This window comes from Pteropus medius, unplaced genomic scaffold, assembly GCF_902729225.1.
Source record: "Pteropus medius unplaced genomic scaffold, Ma_sr-lr_union100, whole genome shotgun sequence".
In the NCBI taxonomy this organism is placed as follows: domain Eukaryota; kingdom Metazoa; phylum Chordata; class Mammalia; order Chiroptera; family Pteropodidae; genus Pteropus; species Pteropus medius.
In genome coordinates, this window is record NW_024349803.1 from 25,914,868 (window position 1) to 25,937,065 (window position 22,198).

At 45.4% G+C, this 22,198-nt stretch overlaps 1 pseudogene; it reads left to right on the forward strand.

Moving 5' to 3' along the window:
* Positions 1 to 12,967: 12,967 nt before the first annotated feature.
* On the forward strand, positions 12,968 to 13,086 carry LOC120582499 (uncharacterized; annotated as a pseudogene).
* The last annotated feature ends 9,112 nt before the right edge of the window (positions 13,087 to 22,198 follow it).

The window sequence follows — 22,198 nt, forward strand, 5'->3', positions numbered from 1 at the left end:
AATGTAAAATGTTACAGGTATTTCCTGTCTTTGGTCATCTCTAGAATTACCACGAATGTAATTATGCAACTGCTAATAATTATAATCTGGGTTATTTAGCTGAGAGCCATATAAATTTTATATGGCAATAAATCCTATTAAATGTTCCCCGGAGTTCCAGTTGATTCATTAATTTATAATAAATGCTTTCAAAATGCAAATTAAATAATAACTGGAAACACCTCGGTTAAATGCCGACTGGATGGATACCTATTGCATACGTCCACGGGAGATCTGTATGTTCTCTTCCTTTCGAAGCAGTGTGTTCGTAAACATGTAGTCAACAAGGTGTTTGCTGCAGTGGGGACGGGGCTTGGGCTGTGAGGTGTGGGGAAGAGGCCTTGGTAAATCAAATCCTGGCTTCAAAGGAACTGGAATCAGACTCTCTTCTTAAGAGTGACACTTTGTGCAACACGCTGAAAAGCCACTGACCAAAGGTGTCCTGCCTTTCCACTCAGGCTCCGCTTCCAGGAAACCGTCTGAGCAAACGACCAGAAAGGCAGAGACACGGGCGAAGAGGCGGTCCCTGCAGCAATGCTCCGAATGTGCAGCGAAGGTTAGTTTGGTATTTTCAGTTCATCGAATAAGAAATTTCCAATGGTACTTTCAAAAGATATTTAATTACATGACAGAAATGCATATAATGTATCATTAGCGGCTCTTGTTATAATATTGATCAGTTTGAAAAGAGAGCGAACCGTATTTTCAGATTTATCCCACTTTTTAAAAATATACATATATGAAAACAGACCAAAGAAAGTTTATTACATATCAAGTTTGGTTATGTATGTATGGTGGTATAATATATAATTTTTATTTTATCTCTTTTTTGAAAGTTTTGAGAATTTTTAAATTTTAAAAAATTCTCCAAATCTATTATATTTCTAACTGGGGAACTAAACATGTTCTTAGAAAAGAGAGGGGATGAGAGACAGAGACAGACATGGAGAGGGAGAGCAGCAACTTTATTAACTGAGCATAATCATGGTTTCAGATTTTAACAAGGAAATTCCAGTTGGTAGAAACCTACACTCACTGAAACTAAGAGAAGCTAACGCAATCCCATAGGAGAAACAGTGTGTTCGTAAACATGTAGTCAACGAACTTTGTAGCGATGTGCTCATTCACAGCAAAAGGAAGATAAAAATATGCTGAGAAATTCGACAAATAAGAAAACCCAAAATTGGCAAACTTAAAAATAAGCCCAAAAGCTTAGAGTTTGATACAATTATTCATCAGCTGGACTGAAAGTAGACTGTTGTATTTGAAACGTTTAGGTTGTGTTGCCACTGAAATCATTACATAAGACTATCGAATTAATGCTTTTAAACACAACTTTACTCCAATTTCACACATTATTGACATAACTTATTTTCCATCTTTTATTTCCAAAGATTTTACTGGTTGCACAAGTAGAATTTTTGTTCCAAAATTAATATAGGGACTAGATTCAACAGGTGTCTACACAAAAGCCACAAAAGCCCCTGCAAATTTGAATTCAAAGGCATAAATAAATGTTGATGACTCAGAGGTCTAAAGAGGGAGCTATTGACTAAGATTGGCTAAAACGCATCAAAATGAATAAAGATATTTCTCAATTCACAAAGGAGCCTTGTGCATGTTACTAACTGAATTTGATACTACTGATACTTGAATCAGTGTCAGCACCATAAATGTGAAATACTGGTTTTCCATCAACATCATTTTCCTCGATTCAACAACCCGTCGTCTCTACAGCACCGTCCCCTACTGCACTGCACCTGGTACGAACCCTCCCACTTCTGACCAGCTCTGCGCTCTGACGGGCTCGGTGACAAAGCACAGGGACGCAGCGTCTCCAGCAGACGTGGTCCGGGCGCATGGTCCGCGAGCTTCACCCGGGGCAGCGCAGGCAGAAGCCGGGCCTGCGGAGGGCCGTGACTTACAAAACAAGCAGTCCATGTCCTAACTCTGAATCGCAGCGAAGTGTAATACCGAAGAGGAACCTCGGCTGGAAGGAAGTGTGGCTGAGTAACAACGATTTCGGAACCACCCATTGTCCATGGTGTGGGCACGCGCGTCCTGCAGCGCAGAGGGCCAGCCTCCGGGGTGGGAATCGCAGCCGGGCGATTTGCCAGTATCAGTGACATCTCGGCCCCCTTTCATTGTGGGACACGCTCACGACAGTCTGCTACACACGATCCCGAATGCCGAGAAGCGTTCTGAGAGCGCCAAGCGCAGCACACCATCTGTTCTAAGGCCCTGTTCAAACGGGTCGGTGAATCTGCCTGTGGCTCGCGGGAGGCCACACCTTCCTGAGCTGACTGGCATCTTCCCCTTTTCACAGACAGAACTGAGTGGCATGACGGATCTTCCAAGGTAAACCATTAACACTTCCTCAATGAGGGCATTTTCATAATGTGACTATGACTGTGACGTGTGATGGCTCAATCACACCTCTGTTACCCTCTGTCTGCTCTGGGAGATCTGTGGCATGTGACTCATGGTCACTGACAGAGAAATTCAGTCCACACGCTGCTGCCTTCCAGTTTGATTCTGACAGCTTGTCCCATCCCCTCGGACGCTCTGCTGGGATTGCGAGTCGCTACCACAGTTACCGGAACGCCCTCTGAGACTGCCGAGACGCAGTGGAAGCACGCTGACCATGCAACCTGCGCACTTAAAAACAAGTGTGCGAGTGATAAAGGCTTATCTGCACTGTTAAAAAAAAAGAAAACGTAAGCACTTAGCCGAAATAAAAAATAATAGATGGATAGATTCCACGTGCAATTTAGAGGTAGGTTTTAAATTTTAAATACTTGAGAAAAAAAATAACTAAAAAGTGTATATTTACAATGGGAAATAGGTACCCTTAAGCATTGATGTTTTCAAAGACAAGGAATACATATAGATTTAGCTCTTACCTAGACAGACACATGGCAAAAATTTATAGAAAAATCATTTTTAATTCAAGAGGAAAAAAACCTGGCAATTATTCTTTTACTTATATCAAGTTATATAAACCATTAGGTCAAAGTCACTTGGCTTTCAGAAAAGAAAGACCGAGAAGATTAACTGCGTTGCATCTGAGCTCAAACTCTGCCTGAGGTGGGCGGGGACCCAGAAGTTCAAAGCACGTGCCTGTCCTGACCCTCCACGGTGCATGGACCCACCGTGGAAAAGCACGTGTCACAGCACCACCTGGGCTGTTTGTGACTTGGAATCTGTAGCCATTTGAAGAATAAAACACTTTAAAATGCCGATCAAATACAAGGCAGCCTTTTCTGACTCAGCTATAAGGTATGTGAATCTGCACTGTACACTTAAGCTGTTTAATCGATCATCTCTCTGACGGGAGCCTTGGTCTCTGGGCTCTTGGTTCCAGATCTGAGTTGCATGCTGCTCAAGAGATTTTCTCCAGGTGATGCTGACTGGCCCGGTGAGGATTATTTCACAGCCTTGCCCTCCTGCTCCCCATTAACCAGCTAAGAGGTGCAGATATTTTCTAACAACAATTTATGGAATATGGATCTTTTCCTACAAAAAATAAACATCTTTTAAAAATACATTTTCAAGAATTTTTCTACGCACCATCAGTCAACACAATGAGAATGGCAAACTGTATGATTTGAATCTAATAGCATTTTAAAGCATAACATAGGTAGGAAACTCATTAGATTACTATAAACAACTCAGAGCGGTAAAAAATAGTAGTAATTCTTAAATGTTATCAATTTAAGTGGAATTATGATTTTCTCAGTGCAATATTATTTTTCTCACCGCAAACAAGTGGCACTAGGGGTGAAGAAGAAAGTAACATCACAACAGGCCAGAATCACCAAACCCCATGGGTTGACAGTTTATTCTGACTGATGCTGACACACTGCAGTTGTCTCCTTTGATACAAAGATAGCGCCCACGTCGGAGGCGAGCGTGAGCAACGCCTCATTTTTAGAATTGCCAAGTTGATTCCAAATCGCTGATTAGTGCTGCTCGGAGGATGGGGTGAGGGGGGTTAGAGAGCTCAGTCACTCATCGCAGACAGGCCAGCGCAGCACCCTGAGACACTCCTGTGCGACACCGAACAGCTGCCGCAGGGTGCAAGGCCCAGGGACGTGACCTTCTACACAGGCACCTTCTTGTGTTTACATTTCGTTTAGAGAGCAGTCATCTCATTTTTTTAAAATGGCAAAGCTTCATTCAGATTATTCACGTATTCAACAAACATTGATTGAGTGTCCCGCACTAAACTTGAAGGATCACAATGAATAAAACTTGTCTCTTCTCAAGATGCTATGTTTCTGAACGTATTTACTTGAACCCATTCCTCATTTTGATGAGGCGGGATCCCTATACTGTCATTTAAAATTTGAAATTCTAAAACAAATGCAACAATGTGACTAAACACAAATAAAGTAACATTATTCACGAATTACCCACACGGTTCTAAACCACTAGAAGCTTCCTCCTCCGCTTCACCGTCACAGACAGACGCTTCGGCAGCGGTTTTCGTGTCTTGGTACAGGGTTGGGACTCTACATTTTTCAGATGTTACAAAGTATAAAGTTCAAGAGCTTCTAATAAAGTAAAATGATAACTTTTTAGAAGCAAAAATCATAGATTAAAAGGATCATTGTTACTCTGGTCTTTTACTACTGAAGATACTTTTAAAAAGTTACACAATTATATAGAAATGTATCCCAGCACAAAGAAAGCATTCTAACAAGGAAATTATCATGGGTACTCACCCAAATTTTTAATTTATCTTTAATAGAAACCATAGAAGGAGTAGATGGTATTTTATGCCCAATGACTTATGCTAGAATCTTATTTTAATACATTATGAAAATAAATCTTTAATATTTTACCCAAATATTGTAAACTTCAAACCTTAATTTTTTGTCTTATCTTTCACCTAAATAAATGGGCTTTTTCTCGCCGCTTCCTCACTCCTTTTTTCTATTCCTTAGAACTTATTTCAAAGATCACAGTGTTCTTATTTGTGAATCTTATAAAGGTATTTGGACAAAAGCTATAAAGTTCTGACTTAAAGTCATGACAAATAAGTTTGATATTTCTGTGTATGTTGTGTATCTGTGTGTGTGTTTCCTTCTGGATGTTCCCTTAAATAAGAGTCCAGATACTTTTCATAATGGAAGTGGAAAGGGTCCTATTTGAGAGTAAAACATTTTTGGACCTCTGAAACCAAAACAGTACCATTGATGTTTCTAGAAAAATGTGAAATCTAATATTTACTAAACATATACATGTTTCTCCGCATGCCCACTCTTATTCATGTATCTAGTAGTTTACTACAGATTTTCAAAGATGTTCTTTAAAAATTAATATACAGAGTAGTAAGTAGGAAAAGGCAAATCTGAAATATTATTAAATGACAGATGTAAAACTGAAAATCGAAATTTAATCAACTTAGCCTATCACCAGCAGGTGAGGCCGAGTTCAGTGCCCCTGCACGCTTTCCGTCGGAACAGAAAGAGGCTCGACACCGACTACGACCGTGCCGCATCACAGGGCACGAGAACCCAGAACTCGTTCCAGCCTCCCGATGCCATCAACACATGGTGACATCCCAGACAATTTCTGGCAACGATGGTCACTGAAATTATAAAGATGAGAATTTAGGAGTTCACGTCACAAAAATATCTTTCTAAGTGTAAGCTGGAAGCGAAAAACAGCCGATGCGCAGGTCTCCCACATGAACCTGCCGCCTGCACTGCCGCTCATGCTGAAAGGACGAAGAACCGGCTGTCAACAGCTCCCCACGGCCCTCGAGGCCCCGCCCACCCTGATGGCACCGCCCACCGCACTCCCCTTCCCACTCTGCTCAGGGAGCCTGGTGACCCCGCCCCTACTCAGGGGGGCTTATGCCAGACACCAGGCGAGTGCGCTTCCCCTGCCAGGACGGCTCTTCCCGCGAATTTCCACGAGACTGTCATCTCGGTCTCAGCTTAAACCACTTTTCAAGCCTTGGTTTTCTCATCCATAAACAGAGAATGAGGACAGTGTGCATCTCACCGAGGGCCACTGAGAAGACGCAACACAAGGACGGGCAGTGTGCTCACCTGTAGCACTAAGTACTGATGGTGACGAAAAAGATGGCAACAGTGATGTCGATGGAAACAGTAGAAACAGTGGTGTTAGTAAGTAATATAAGAACTATCAAAACCTCATGCTTATTGTGGCTAGAATGAGAATGCTTGGAAGGCTGCATGGAATAGGGGGTACTTCAGAAGACTGGGAGGACAGTTGGCTTTAGAGCCAGAAAGGAAAGCGCCCCCCGCCGCCGAGGATGTTAGCGCACGGTGACCAAGCGCATGGGCCTCCGCAGCGTCCAAGTCCACCATGAACTCACTGCAAACGGATTCGAAGCAGCTGAGAGACTGAAGCTCATTCACTCCAGCTGTAAGCACCGGCCAAGGACTTCGTTACCGACACAGACAAGTACTCCATTACAGAACATTATCTGAGCGGCTTCTCGAGGAAACACATGTTAAGTGGATTCGCTAGAATCAGCGAAGTGAAATACTCAGCGCCTTTGGGTGGGAAACCAACAGCCTTCTTCACCTTCAAAAACAAAGTCATGCTTTTATTTTTGATAATAGTAATTTCAGTGTTACAAAATAACTCGGAAATCTAAAAAATCCTCACTGATGATAAAGCAGTGAGCAAAAGTATGCCCATCATGCCTATTTTCCATGCAGGATTTGTGAGTATGTCTATATCCACCTAACCTTTTTCTCAAAATGTGAGGGGCTTGAGGCATGCCTTCAGCTGCTATAATTAATTTATTCTCCCCCAAAACACTCAATGTTCCCCTGAGCGTGAATGCTTCATCTCCCACCACTGGAAAACACTCAACGGTTCTACCTCCATTAGAAAACCTAATTTAAAATGAATATGTATGCATTTTCTTTCATCTTTTAAACATGCAAAAGTAAGCTGTTTCTCAGTGATGAACTAAACAGTGGTCTGAAACACCACTCATCTGAATTGCATAAGTCATTCTTTCTCTATATCTTTTATCCCTCCCGTAGCTGTCACTCAGGGAACAGCGGGCGTACAGCAGAGAGCGGAGCCGCGTTCTCCCCGACGTCTGCCCCTTTCAACCGCACGGCTTACCCGACTCCTGCGGTCTGACTCCCCTGTATCCCTGTTCAGGCCCTTACTGCGTGCCAGGCACGATTCTAGGGGGGTCACCTTCTCTGACTCACCGAACCCTCCCTAGAACGAGGTGAGTGTACACCACCACTGCACCCGCTGCAGAGATCAGGAAATCGAGAGAATAAGCACCTTGGCCAGTGTCACACGGGTGAGGAACGATGGCGGCCGGCTGAAGACCCACCCCGCTGGCCTCGCTCCGACTCCCGCTCAGGCAGAGCCGCGTGCAGGCCGCTGGGTGGACAGACGCCATCCTTCCTTAGTCGAAAGTGGACTCCAACACTGCTTCCACAAAGAGGACTGTTCTGTAGGGCGTCCGTGGCTCCGTTTCTGAATTCTACAAAAGACGGGCTGCACACACACTCTACGTACGCATAGCCTTGCTACAGAAAACACGCTGGTGAGCACACGTGTACGCCATAAAATTCAGCTAGGTTTGAAAAATGACACAAGAACACGTTGATTTTCCCAAAAAAGAATCCACCTCGATGTCTACACACCCGAGACAGTGAACCCCCATTATCAGCAGACAGGAAAAGCGCCGGCTGCCGCACGTGTGCATGAGCCCGGCTGGACCTTTCCAGGTAGATGCTCCAGCTGATAAACAGCCATGGGAGACACACGGGCACACAGCAGAGCACACGCACACAGCAGAGCACACGCACGGCCTCTTAAGGATTCCTTGCTGTCTGACAAACACGCATCATCACCGCCCATTTTCACAGCCAAGAAACGCGACCACCACCCAACTCGTGATCAAAATAAACCCAACTGAACGTAACTGAAAACCCCATTTAGAATTTGTTAAAGGAGTAAGCGCACAGCAGTCTGATCAAAACAGGAAACAGACTTCAGTCAGCTCAAACCCTTCATGGAAAGGGGACGTGTAGACACGTGAGACAGACGCTCCCATCACAGGAAGAGTCTGCCGTGTGCACACACGCATGCACACTCGCGCACGGGGCTGCAGGAGGGTCGCACTATCTTCACGGGCATCTTCCAGGGCGGGCGCACTGCGGGGGGCAGAGGCACCGGTGCATCCCCAGGGCCAGCCACGCAGAGGTGCTGGGGGGAATCGGGGTGGGGGCCCGGCTTCCTCAGACGGCTGAGCCCGGGGACCCCGGAAGGGCGGCCGAGGCGATTCGGGCACACAGCCCCGCAGCGCTGACGGCCCGCTCCGGCTCTGGACAGCCGCACGCCGCGCTCACAGGGCCCTGCGCAGCCGCCCTGCTCCCACGCACTGCACGCCCCGAGCCCACAGCCCTCCACCTCTGGACCACACAGAGTCTCCCATGATTCCATGAGCACCCACAAACAGCGCTGGGCGTACGAATGACTGATGAATGGCACCCCCTTTCCCGCTACGCTCTCCCCACTTCCATCCTTAACTTGGGAAAGGCCTGTGTCAGCCTAACAGTAGCCAATGGCGTCACGGCCCCTCCTCACGGCACTGACCACAGCTGTGATCTTGCAGTTACTTCTGTGACAGTGTGAAGACCCGCCACCCCCAGAGCTGCTCCAGAAGCGGGGAGCCCAGCCTTTTCACCACTCATTTCCCCACTGGCCGCTACAGCAGCTCACACCTATGGCGGCCCATAATGTGAGTGAATGAGTGAATGAATGAATGAATGAATGAATGACAAAAGAAAGTTCCTCGGAAGAGTAAAGCCCCCCACTGTCCTAACGTAACTCAGGTATCACATTCCCTCTGCTCGATAAAGGAAGCCGGCGGGCAGAACTCTGAACTCACCGGCTAATGAAGAACCTGGAAATATGTACTGAAAATCTGTGACATACTGATGGATTTCTCATCACTGTTTCTAAAACAGTGCCCCCCTGTAAACATACTAGTGCCAGTGTGCACTTGTGGTGGCTACATTAATTCCTTCACAAATGAACGAAGTCAATGGGTCAGAGACTTCTGAATTATGATTGAATTTCAAATAAAATTCTACATGATACAATCTCACATGAATTATATTTGAAAAATCTTTGTTTTACTTCTTTATTTTGTACACTCTGTAGTACTTTTCTGCCTAGGAGAAATACAAATACTTGAAAAAGGCTGTCTTTATTTTACTGTCTCTTAGGCAGCCAAAGTCCACATTTTACCTTGTAAACACAGTGTGGATATCACAAAATATGGCCAAAAGAAACAAAAACAGACTCACAGAAAACCCAAAGATCACATTTGCCATATGTTGTCAAATGAATCCTTTCATTGTGTAGATTTGCGATGTCAGTTATTAATTAAAATTAGAGTGGGCTCATTACCAGCGTCTGCACCCTAGGGCGGTTTTCTTATCTGAAGTGGGGATCTGACCTTTACAGAGCCCTAAAGACTCAACTTAAACAAAAACACGTTGACACCTGAAGTCATCAAGAATCTATGTTTGCTGAAATTCTCAAATATGTCAGCATCATCGATTATAATGTGGTAGGACGTGTTCCTTTATAGTTTAAAGGGTTCTGGGGCTCACAGCCATTCGGGGGAAAGCAAAAAAGTAATTCAAGGTTCTACGGTTTTTCACAGAAACAGTGCCGGGGCCGTGCTACTGATTCCCGCCACTGGTCCTTTCCTCGTCACTCAGGCTCAGCTTTCGCTCCCACCTCCTGCTTCCACAGCGCTTTGAAGATGCCTTTCTTTCAACTTTCAACTCCTAATTTTTTGTCAAATGACATCTGAAAGGGCACGGCCTGAGAGTTTTCCCGGGGGTGAGAAGGCCTCCTGGCCTTCCACCTTCTGCGACTGCCCTTCCGTTCTGTGTGTGCTCACCTGGCAGTGCTGGGAGCCCCTCAGCTGCTCAGAGGGCACAGCCCTGCTGCGCCCCCAGCACCTCTCTCCTGCTCCAACGCAGCAGGAAAACAGGGTCAGAGGTCAGCAACCTGCAGCTGGCTGAAACCACTTCTGACGTGTAATGTAGGAATGAGCACTAATCTGGCATGAGTTTTGCACTTGAGGCTTTAATATCTTGTCAGGAATAAATGTTGGGCAATCAGGGCAGCCTCTGATAAACTGTAATTTCTGTGTTGTCTTGCAAGGTCAGGAAATGGATTATCCTGGTTGTACAAGCATTCAGTTTAATTAAACAATCAATTATACATTAAGTCCCTATTCAGGTTCGGCTCTGTGTTGGTGCTTCAGGGAAAAGTAACAAGAACAAGACAGTGCCTGTGCTTGTGTAACACTTACAAGAAAGGCACCCGTTCTGACTAAGGGGAACAAAGACGGGACACGGGTTCGACTAAGAATGAGGACTGCAGTGATCACGAAAGGTAACAGAGAGGGGTCTGAATGTGACTTGGGAAGGGGAAGTGGACAGGAAGTGAGTCTGAGCTTTCAAGGAAGGACAGCAATAGGAGAGTCTTAGAAACCTAGACTCCACAGCCCTCTGATAAGAATACGGTGAGAGTATGCTGACGGGTGAAAGGACGTGGGGAAAACATCCCAGCTCCTACATAAGAGTCCACTACATCTTTCCATGTGCAAATGACAGCACCTTTGACGTATTTAAAAACCCTGTATCACTGCTGGAAGAATTATTTTCCTTACAATTTTAAAAATATATTTTTGAAGATTAGATTTGCCTAAAGTCTGTCGTTGCCAAATCTTTCAAAACGAACTTACACATTTAAAAACGGTTGTTTTTTTCCTGTGTATGTTTCATCTCTATTCCTAACTTTATTTAAAACATTAATGCTTCAGCCAAAAATAGTTACATGGAATGTTACCATTTTGGAATGATCTTGAACCAAAGAGAGTCTAGGTCACCTCATTTTGTGAAGAGCTAAAAAGGTCTTCTCCTTAATATCATAACCTACTCTACATTTGCCATAAATACTGTGTTTACAATTGAGAAACTAAAAAAAAAAAAGTTTCTACTCTATACTTGGTTCTTTCTCTATTTTACCAAAAAAAAAGAAAAAAGAAAAAAACACACATCAGATTTGTGTAAAGAGGATATGACAAGAGTAGTTAGTTTTGCTTTATAATCTTATAAAGAAAAATTTGTGACCCTACGTATAAACACACATACACGCACATACACATCCCGAATCAGCAACAAGACTTTGTTTATATGACAAATATATATTATTTTCTTAAAAAAAGACACTAAGAGGACAGTTAGGAAATATATGGATATATACCGACCCACGTACATACACTTATTTCTAATTATGTATTTACTTATCTTTCCATAGGTAAATATGAGTTCAGGTGGCTTCAACTCTAATTCTGCACAAACTCGTTTGACGAGGACACCGTTACCTAAAGCAATACATGGACACTACCACAAACGAAAATCAGAGGCTACTCTCCCTGATGAACATAGGTGCAAAAATCCTCAATGAAATATTGCCAAGGTTAATTCAACAACACATTTAAAACCATCAGATATCGTGATCTAGCGGGATTTATCCCAGCAAGGATGGCTCGACACCCACAAATCAACAATGTGATTCACCACATAAACAAAATGAAAGATAAAAACCCTATGACCATCTCCGTAGAGGCAGAACAAGTATTTGACAAACTTCGGCATCCTTTTTATGATAAAGAGAACTCTCAAGAAACTGGGTACAGAGGGAAAGTAGCTCAACATAATTAAGGTCATGCAGGATAAGCCCACAGCTGACATCACACTCAGTGGTGAAAAGCTGAAAGCGTTTCCCCTAAGATCAGGAACAAGACAAGGACGCCCACTGTCACTGCTCTGTTCGACACGGTGTTAAAACTAGCCAAAGAAACCAGGCAAAGAAACGAAATTCATCCAAACAGAAAAGACGTAAAATTGTCTCTATTTGCCATATTATATATAGAAAACCCTAAAGACTACACCAAAAAAAAACCTAATAATTTCAGTAAAATTACAGAGTACAAAACTAATATGTAAACGTCCATATTAAACAAAGCAATATACAGATTCAATGTGGTGTCTATCGAAATTTCAATGGCATTTTTCATACATAAAAAAAAAAATCCTAAAATTTGTATGAACCACAAAGTACCTGGAAGAGCCAAAGCGACCTTGAGAAAGAAGAACAGAGCTAGAGGCGTCACACTTTCTGATTCAAACGACATTATAAAGCCAATTACAGGAGTCAAGCCAGTGTGGTATTAGCATAAAAACAGGCAAAGAGATCAATAGAACAGACTAGAAAACCCAGAAACAAACAAATGAATATATGGCCAGTTAACTTTAAGAACATAAAATGGGGAAAGGGTACTCTCTTTAATCAATGGTGTTGGGAAAACTGGACTGCCACATGCGAAAGAATGAAACTGGACTCCTCTATGTACCATACACAAAAATCAACTCAAAATGGACTTAAGACTTGAGCATAAGACCTAAAACTGTAAACTAGAAGAAAACTCGGGGGAGTAATTTCCTTGACACTGGTCTTGGCAATGACTGTCTGGATTGACAGCACAAGCGAGCAAAGTCAACAAAAGTGAAAATAAATAAGTGGCACTACATCAAACTAAAAAGCTTCTGCAGAAATCATCAACAAAGTGAAAGGCCACCTACCGAATGAGAGAGAATATTTGCAAACCATATATCTGATAAAGGGTTAATACCCAAAATACACAAGGAACTCATACAACTCAACAGCAAAAATTAAATAACCCAATTTCAAAAATGAGCAAAAGATCTAAATGGATATTTTCCCAAGAAAGCATACAAATGGTCAACAGGTACACTAAAATGTGCTCCAAATCACTAATCAAGGCCTAACCCTAACCGCAAATCAAAACCCCACTGAGACAGTCTGCAGCCACGCTCCCATGAACAAGCCCGATCCCGTCTGATCTCGGAAGCTAAGCAGGGCCGGGCCTGGTTAGTACTTGGATGGGAGACCGTCTAGGAAGACCAGGTGCTATAGGCGTAAAAATTTTAAAAAATAAGGGATTGTAAGCTGACAAGGTCCTTGCAATCTGTGAGGTCAACCAAGGGTTGCCTCGCCTAAAAAAATTAATTAATTAATTAATTAAATAATAAAAAATTTAAAAAAACCACACTGAGATATCACCTCACACCTGCTAGGATGGCTATTATCAAAAAGACAAGTGATAAATGCTGCTGAGGATGTAGGGGAAAAAGGAACACTCGTGCACTTTTGGTGGGAATGTGAACTGGTGCAGCCACCGCAGAAAATACATGGCTTCGTATGTATGGAGTTTTCTCAAAAAATTAAAAAGAGACCTGCCATGTGAGGCAGTAATCCCACTTATGATTACACACCCAAAGGAAACAAAAGCATTACCTTGAAGAGACACCTGAATCCCGTGCTCACTGCAGTGTTATTCCCAGTAGCCCAGGTATGGAAACAACCTACGTGTCCATCAGTGGATGAACGACACAGAAACTGTGGAATATTTCATGTAGTGTATGTAATACAATTCCGCCTTGGAAAAGAAGGAAACCCCGTCATTTGTGATCACATGAATGAACCTGGAAGGCATCATGCTAAGTGAGATAAGCAGAACCAAGAAAAACCATGTGGATTACATGTAGAATCTACTGAAAATAAAAAATCAAACTCATAGAAACAGCATGGAAAAGTAGTTTGCACAGCTAGGCAATGCAGGAAACAAGAGGCTGGAAAGAGTAACAACTTTTAATTATAAGTTCTGAAGACTTAATAGATAACATGGTAACTATAGCTGATAACAATGTATATAATTGAAATTTGCTAAAAGAGTAAAAGAGTTCTCGCTGCCCCACCCCCCCAAGAAAGGTAAATATGTGAGATGAAATGTGTTAATTAACTGGATGAGGGAACCCTTTCACAGTGTATATCAAATCATCAGGTTGCACATTTGAAATGCCTTATTTTTTGTTTGTCAACTGTGTATCAATGAAACTGGGGGAAAAACTGAATTACTTTGTGGTATTAATTAATTACGAGTTAACATGGTCAAAGATTGAAGGATTTCAGGGTAGATTTTTGGGTTTTCGAAGAAACCAGTATTCTGTGTCCTTAGGCAATCTGCAGATGTTGATTGTTCTTATTCTCTGCAGCCTCTTGAGCACCAAGCTCATTCACATTAAAGAAAGATCCTTCTTTTTTATAATTCTTATCTATGACCTTCTACTTTAGAGAGCTCTTTTGGAAATGTCCCTGTAAATTCTGAGAATAGGGGGTAGAGTGATCTTTTCCTTGTGAATAAGGATACAGTTGCAAGATCTGAATTAAAATTTCTGAACAGTCCCCCTTTCAAATGTACAACAAATTTACTGTTTTCCGGGTCCATTTACCTTGGTTTGACTAGTAGAAATTTCTATTACTCTTTTACTACAAATATTGGTTTGAGTGTTACAAATATTCTGTTCTCAGTAACTGAAACATTAATTTAATTTTGCCAGGATGTACTTCATTATTCCCCCCCATCACCCAACATTTATTATGATACTCAATCAAAGTTTAGTTAGATAGAATCAAGTTGGCTGTTGGCTACCTGTCACTACCAACTTTAGTTTGGTTTTAGAAAGAGATCTCAGAATTTTTAAACAGGGATTTCCTATCCAGAGCACTAAGTTTTCAGAACCAGAATATAAAGTAATGTTCTAATGGCAAAAATAAAAGTTTAGGGAGAAAAATTAAATCTTTTGATAAATCAAAATCTCTGTAAAAATATACGAACACAAATTTAGTCCCGTTTGAAAATATTATTAAAGCCTACTAAGGATAATAAAGATTTTAATTTTAGCAAGGCTTAAAAAGAGATTTTTTTAAGTTTTATTTCTTAAGATAATGTGTAGCAAATAGATGTTCAACAATCTTATGTTTGATTAAATTGAAATAGTAAAAAGAATTTACAACATTTATTACGTCAGCTGAATTAGGGACATATGAAATAAGAATATGCATGAATAAATTTAAAAACGAATACTCAAATTGCTTCTCAAATAACTATTAATATTTACTGTATTATTGTGAACAAATGGGAAATGTTTACCTTATAATTCAATGGAATATCAAGAAAGACTATTTTAGAAATCCAAAACTAGTGAAGTCACAAAAATATTTTTTCTATTGGCACATTACCCACTTAGTATGTTAATATGGAAATGGGAAATTAGTTTACATCATGCATTTATTTTGTTTTAGTCAAATAGGAAAGATTAATCTATTTACATAAACTACTTTAATTAAAACTCTGTAAACAGATGTGTTGTAAAATTAACATTCTTTACTAAAGTAATTACGTGATCTCGTTATATGTTCATTACCTCTCGTTTACCCTGACCAGCCATTCCAATTTACAAATCCCATGTTGAATTCTTAAAGACAGATACTATTTTTGATTGTTGATATGACAAAGTTGCTTAATTAAGTAAAACTGAAATCTCAACTCAAGAATAGATTTCAGTCTTTCCCCCAGCTCCTGCTAGCTGTGTCCCCTGGGCTGGGTGACCTCACATCTCGGAACATCACCCAACCTCTCTCTATAAATGAGGGTCGGAACATCTACTTTCCAGGTCTGTTGGGAGTGTATCATTACCCTAATCATCATTATTTGGGTGTTAGGAGTGTTCAGTTCTAGTCTTCATTTTTTAAGATGCTGTGGCTGCCACAAACATCAGAAACAGTAACTGATTAATCAAATATACTTCAAATGTTATAATTCTGCCAGATAAGTTCATGGTTTGTTAATAATGATGGCACAGAACTTAAATTTGAAATCATGATTGAGGTCCAACTGGGTAGTTTATCGAAGTTGCCTACTATAACAGACCACTCCTGTGTTAACTGACATACTGCCAATCAAGGTGGATATTAACAGTATTTCTTAAGAAAGAGAACGAAAGGATTATGTGCTTTCCTGGTTCTCAGACCATATTTCCACTTATTAAAATATGCTTCTCGTCAGCATTAATTATCAGTAAGAATACCGATGGAATAATATTGAGAGAAAAGTGTCCATTTTTCACCGGGGCAGCTTGACAGACTGAAGTTGGAAGGAATCTGCGCAAGCGCGGTCTGCACGATGAGCAGGAAACAGCTACACGCCCGGCTCGCGCCATCGTGGCTGGTGCAGGGTTGATGAAACGTCCCTTTTGGAGTTGCTGGCTGGTGAGGGATAACTTTTGTGAGAGGTCAGTGGGCGCTGCGGCACCTCACAGGCCCTCAGTCCACGGTTAAGGTTCCTGTGATGATGAGGTCTTGTGTTTACAAGCACCCGTCAAAAATACAGGCAGCGACTCTGGCATGAATCCATCATTCATTCATTCATAAATGTAATCTCTCACCCATTCGTCAGAACGGTAAGGACAATGACTTGAAGGACTCAACACATGTGACCACAGTGCAAGCGAGGGAGCAGCCCCTGGCGGGGCCCCGCAGGACATCAGGGAAGGGGACATAGCTCCTGGAATCCGGGAAGGCCGTGGAGAGGACTGAAAACAAGAGCAGGCCCCACATCCAACCCGCAGCGAGTCCGGAGCCTTGCACGACCCAGCCGAGGGCAGATGAACCCTCTGACCTAAGACCATGACTCTGAGCCCTTGACCTTGTTTCTCAACGGGCATCCGAGGTGCCACATTAAAGCCCACGTGCGCCTCCTCCCGCGTCCGCCCCCTCGCTGCTCCCCCTCGCGTCTCTTCGGGCCCCTCCACAAGCCCCTCCAGGATGCCCACCCGTCCCGGGCCCCTGCAGGATGCCCACCCCGGGCTGTGTTTCCCCTCACGCTCAGCCTGCAGGACCCTCTGACACAACTGAAACCCCTGCCCATTTATCCCACTGCCCCATGCGGCCTGCGTGCCGGCAAGGGCCAGGGGCTCCGGGGAGGACCGCGTGCCAGCCCAGCTGGGGGGTCTCAGGATGCTGAGACCTCCAGGTTAGACAGTTAGAATGTCGTTCTGAGGAAGGACCTAGGCGTCCCCCAGCTGGCCAGAGGAGTCCCAGCACAGATCAGGGTGAAGGGCTCCTGAAGCTCCAGAGGGGAGAGCGACCAAAGACGGCGGCCAACATTTCTTCATTCCAATTGTCCCTGTTTCACTTACAAGAACCTGCAATGGTGCGGGAAGCAGTGCGAAATCCACGAGGCCAAACTCGCCTGAGGCCAGGAAGTGAAGGCAGGTGAGACGCAGATTTCTGTGTGAACCAAGACAAAACCGACACCAAACAGCCACCATCCAGAGACAGCTGGCAGCAGCCTCCCCGTGGAAACAAAGGCTCCCCCCTCGCGTTTTCTTCCTGTCCGCTTAGGTTATCCTGCTTCTCATTAGTTTTCCCCAAATTATCCAGAGCCCAAATCTAGCAAAGAAATATTCAAACTCACTCCGACTTCCGATTTCAAAGTAGACTAGTTGCTCCCCTGAATTAAACGGAAATCGGCTGCCACAGTTCAAACATTTCGCAGCACACCCTGCCATCGAACGCCCAGGCGCCTCCCCTCCCGCCCCCGTGCCTCTCCCGATGCCTTAACTAGAAATCTTCAAGGAGTCGGTGTCTGAAGGATGTGCCTGTCAGGTTTCAGTGCGGCTGAGAAATCAGCCCACCTGCCACCAGCCCCGTGACAGTTTGTATAATGTTGCCAGGCCCATAATGGTTCAGAGGATTTGTGAATATATTATTTTTGACAGGTTTCTCTCCCAATTAAGGACCACACAGAAGTCTCCATTCACAGTCAAACTTCCCGCAGTCTTGTTTCCGAGCAGCGAAGGAGTCTGGCAGCCAGGCAGAAATTCAGTCTGCAGGTTTTCGGGGGACGTGGGGGAGCGCGGATGGGCGGCAGCTCGCTCTTTCGCACCAGGGGATCAGTCTGCAGGGGCAGCGCCAACTGCCAATTTGCAGGATGCGAAGTCACCTTCTGCTCTGTGACGACGGAAAAACTATCCCATAATACCTAAACTTTGGCTTGTGTGAAAGCAGCAGAATCCCAATTATTCTCACAAATACAAGACTGAGACACACCAGACCACATTTTAAGGTTCTCTCTCGAGGACAGATTGGATATGGCGGCCCTTTGCGAGTAACGACCACTTAAAAGATCAAAGTGTTGTATGAAAATATAGATGCCCCGTGAAGGAACTGAAACCTGTTCACGTGATTTACAGGCACTGCTCGGCGAGAGCTTTGACCAGTGATTACAGTAGCTGACGTGCATTCTATTCCCCATACTAATCAAATTCAAAAAACAGACTGAGTGCCTAGTATGCGTCAAACACTTCACCATATCAACCCCGAGACCGAGTTACTAAGACTATCATTTTAAAGAGGACACTGAGAAGGCGAGCTGCTTGAAGCTGGGGTTGGGACCTACGCCAGGCCCACTGCCCTTGGTGTCACACAGAGCCCCACGCTCAGGTGGACCCCAACTCCACAATGTCCTGACATCGTCACTCACGTTTGGACAAGGGGCCCCACCTTCTCGCTGTGCACCTGGCCCCACCAATTTGCTATCTGGTCCTGCACGTGGGCTTGACCTGCATGCTACTCTGCCCACGTGTCACCACCGAGTTCACGGGAAGAGCAGCAAACACTGCTAAACCCGTGTGGAGTCCTCACCTGTCCTGTGTTAGCTCAGACTGGACGCCAGTCCAGTCCTCTCGCTCACATGACAGTCAGCATCCTGTTGTCCTGCCACCCTCCACGGACCTCGCCGCCAGGTGGGAGGGGATTCTGTACTCCATGCTTCTCACTGTCACTTCTGGGCTGTTTCTTCCAGCCTCTTACAAAGCACTTCCTGCTTCCCTGACTATCAAACCGACTGACGAGGCCACGCTCCCCGCTCCCGAGCTGCAGTCACTTTCTAAGCCTCCAGTGCGCTGCCCGGAGGTTGACTTCCGCGGCTCTCTGGAACCGAGCCTCATTAGCACCCCAGTGCCGTGGACACGTACACAGACCCGGCCAGTCATCACCCGGTCTCCTGGCTCCCTGACCTCTAAGTCTAGCATCACTGCAGCCCCACAGGGCAGAGGGGACACCCAGGGCCCTGTCACTAGTGCAAACCCATGCCTGTCCCATTTTTGCCGCCACCCTCACTCCTCCCAGGTGAACTGCTGAATCCTCTTCCACCTGAATCCCTGACCCTGCTGGCGCACCCTACCACGTCATCCTGTGACTTTTCCTCTGCCTCAGCCCTTCCCTGTCCTGACGTCTTCCCTTACTCATTTAAGACGCCATGGGCCACTATTCCTACGCTCATGTCATCCCCAACTCCAAGGCATTTCTAACTTTCCCTCATGCCCCTCTGCAAAAAACACCCCCCTGAATTAATCCTGACCAACGCTTTCTCTGTGTCTGTGCTCTGGAAGCAGACTGGACACAGGCCCACACTGGACAGCTTTCAATCACTGTGCACTCATGATCATCATTTTACAGCAGGTCATCAGGCCTGCCAAGAAATTCTCCAGGATTCTGCCAGTCTATTTTGCTCACAGGTTGAGCCCCTTAGTGAGGCCGCGTGAGACGGCCTTCTGAGTGGGTGATGCAGAAAGCCGTGAAGGGAGCAGGAGGACAGGAACGCAGTGAGGCAGAGGCCTGGGTTCCGCGTTCCAGCCTCAGTCTCAGCCTCGCAGAGTCTGGAACAGACACGGCACCAAGAGTCTAGGCTTCTGTGCCCCTTTCTCCGCCCTCCATCAGCCATCCGTCCCCTGGGGTGGCGGTTAACCTCTTAGAACTTTCTGGGAAAGATGGCCGCATTGCACCAAGGGCAATTCTCAGAAGACTGTCAGGGGCTTACAGCCGACGCTCACAGCAGCTGGCGACGGCGCGCTGCCTGGTCAGCACTGCCTGGTCAACGGGGTCTGGGTGGAAGCACCGAATCATTACTGCATTCACTTCCACTGCGTCCTCTACTGCAATCATTTAAAAGTTTTCCATTTTCCTGCCACCTAGTAGCCTCCTGCCCACAGTCAGCCCCCGCTGCTGACCGGGTCATTTCCCTTATCTGAGACATTTGACTTGTACAAAAGCTCCATGAGAACATATCCTTTGACCTCTCGTACGCTACCCCTTCGACTGAGAACAGGGGTGCACTTTACTGGACGAACGACTGAACGAAGACGGGCACCGCGTCTGCAGAATCTACCATGCGCCAGACACCACGCCGAAAGCTCCACGCGTGGTACACCTTTACTCTCCCCCGCGGCCCGCTAAGCTGGGCACCATGACCCCCCGGTTCCCAGGGGAGGCGTTCATGAGGTCACCCAGAGGATCCCGGCAGTGACACGAGTCCCTGCTGTCATGCGTACACGACCCGACACGTATGCGGACCCTCGAACAAGAAAGAACGGGAGACAGTGAAAAGGGAGGGGAGTGGAGGAGGGAGGGAGGAAGGGAGGGAGGACGCGCGCGCAGACCTACACGCGTCGCCGCCGCGCACGACACAGCCCGGAGCCAGACGCTCCCGGCGAACAGGCCCTCTGACTGCCCAGCCTCCTTAACCGCCATCGCTCCACTTATGGCCACGCTTCGTCACTTCCAATTTGTGGACTCATCACGGCAGACGGCAAAGACCAACGCACGGAGTTGCTGCTCCCAGACATCCAGAACCAGACGCTGGGAAGATCCGAGCCCGCCGGCCCCGCGTCGTCTGCAGGTTACTCGCACGTGCAGTCACGGCCCTGGGCGCTCCGCCACACGCGCATACAGCAGTGACAAGCACTAGAGGAAAGGCGGCAGCTCCACGTCACCGCAGCACACAGTGGAGGGAAGCGGGACACCGTTCATTGAAACCACTCCGCCTCCTGGACATCCAGATGGCGAGTTCGTCGTCGCCCAGGTTTGGAAGGGACCTGAGCAGTCATTCTGTTCGAATCTCTCAGTGGCATCGGGCCCACTGCGGAGACTGTTACTTAATTATTTTTCTTTCACATAAACATTTCCATTAAAGAGTTCATTAGTATTTTTTTAAGGCTAAGTTTAGAAATTGAGAGCAGATGTATTTAATATCTTCTGGCTGCTTTAAAACCAAGCTGGATTAAAGGTCTGTTTCATAAGACATCTTTTTTGACAAATAATCCAAGAAGGTTTTAGTCATTGGAACGTAGGCGGAGCCTTCACGTGTGTGGGAACATTGTTCTCAATTTTTATAATTCCTGTGACTTATGCACAACAGTGACGGCGACAGCGTGGGGGGCGCTGTATGTACACACGTCCCGTTACTCGTTAATAGGAACTGTCCACGTACCTTCTGCCCAATCTGCCCAACGCTCTGAAATATTGCAGCTGCTTTTCATTGCCTGTTAAACCCGACTGGCAGCAACGTCAATGCTACAGCTCAACCCTCAAACGGAAGCACAGTCCACGCAAGAACACACAGGTGACACGTCGACGTTGCCCCTACAAGCAACCATTCTCCACCACAGGACGCCATCTGCAGAGTCAGGGTACCACGCGAGGTCCCGCTCCAGAGCAAGCCGTTTCATGCTGAAGTGGACAATGCTCTGTAACACTGGTGACCAGAGGTCCTTAACTGGGGTGACTGCGCTTCCCACGGGATATCTGACAATGCCTGGAGAAACTTCTGATTGTCAAGACTGAGGGGGAGAGCTACCTGTCAGGTAGGCAGGCGGCCAAGGATGCTGCTCCACACCCCACAACACCCCGACCCCTGCAGGCCCTCAGGACAAACACTGCCAGGGACAACATCTCAGCGGTGCTGAGGCTGACAGCCCTGGACCGAGGCATTCCAAAGCGACCGAACAGCCACACTGACGGCTGTCCTGCCTTATCAGCACTCAAGATGCACGCAGCGATGCCCCTCGGGGAAGAAGCACTTCTGACGTGAGAGCAAATGTGCTACCCCATTCCATGCTGGTGATACTTATAAACACATTTGTTGTATTTTTACCAGGATAAAAAGAAGTACCTATAATAAAAAATAATAAGAGCAAAAACTCTATTCTCTCCAAGAGGAGCTGAGCGAGATATACGGATGTCCCATGACTAAGAGCGTTCAGGCCAAGTGACACAGTGAAATGCTGGCTTAAGCAAAGTGAAATCTGTTTAGATCCTATGAGCCTGTCCTCAGAGCCTGAAAGTGCTC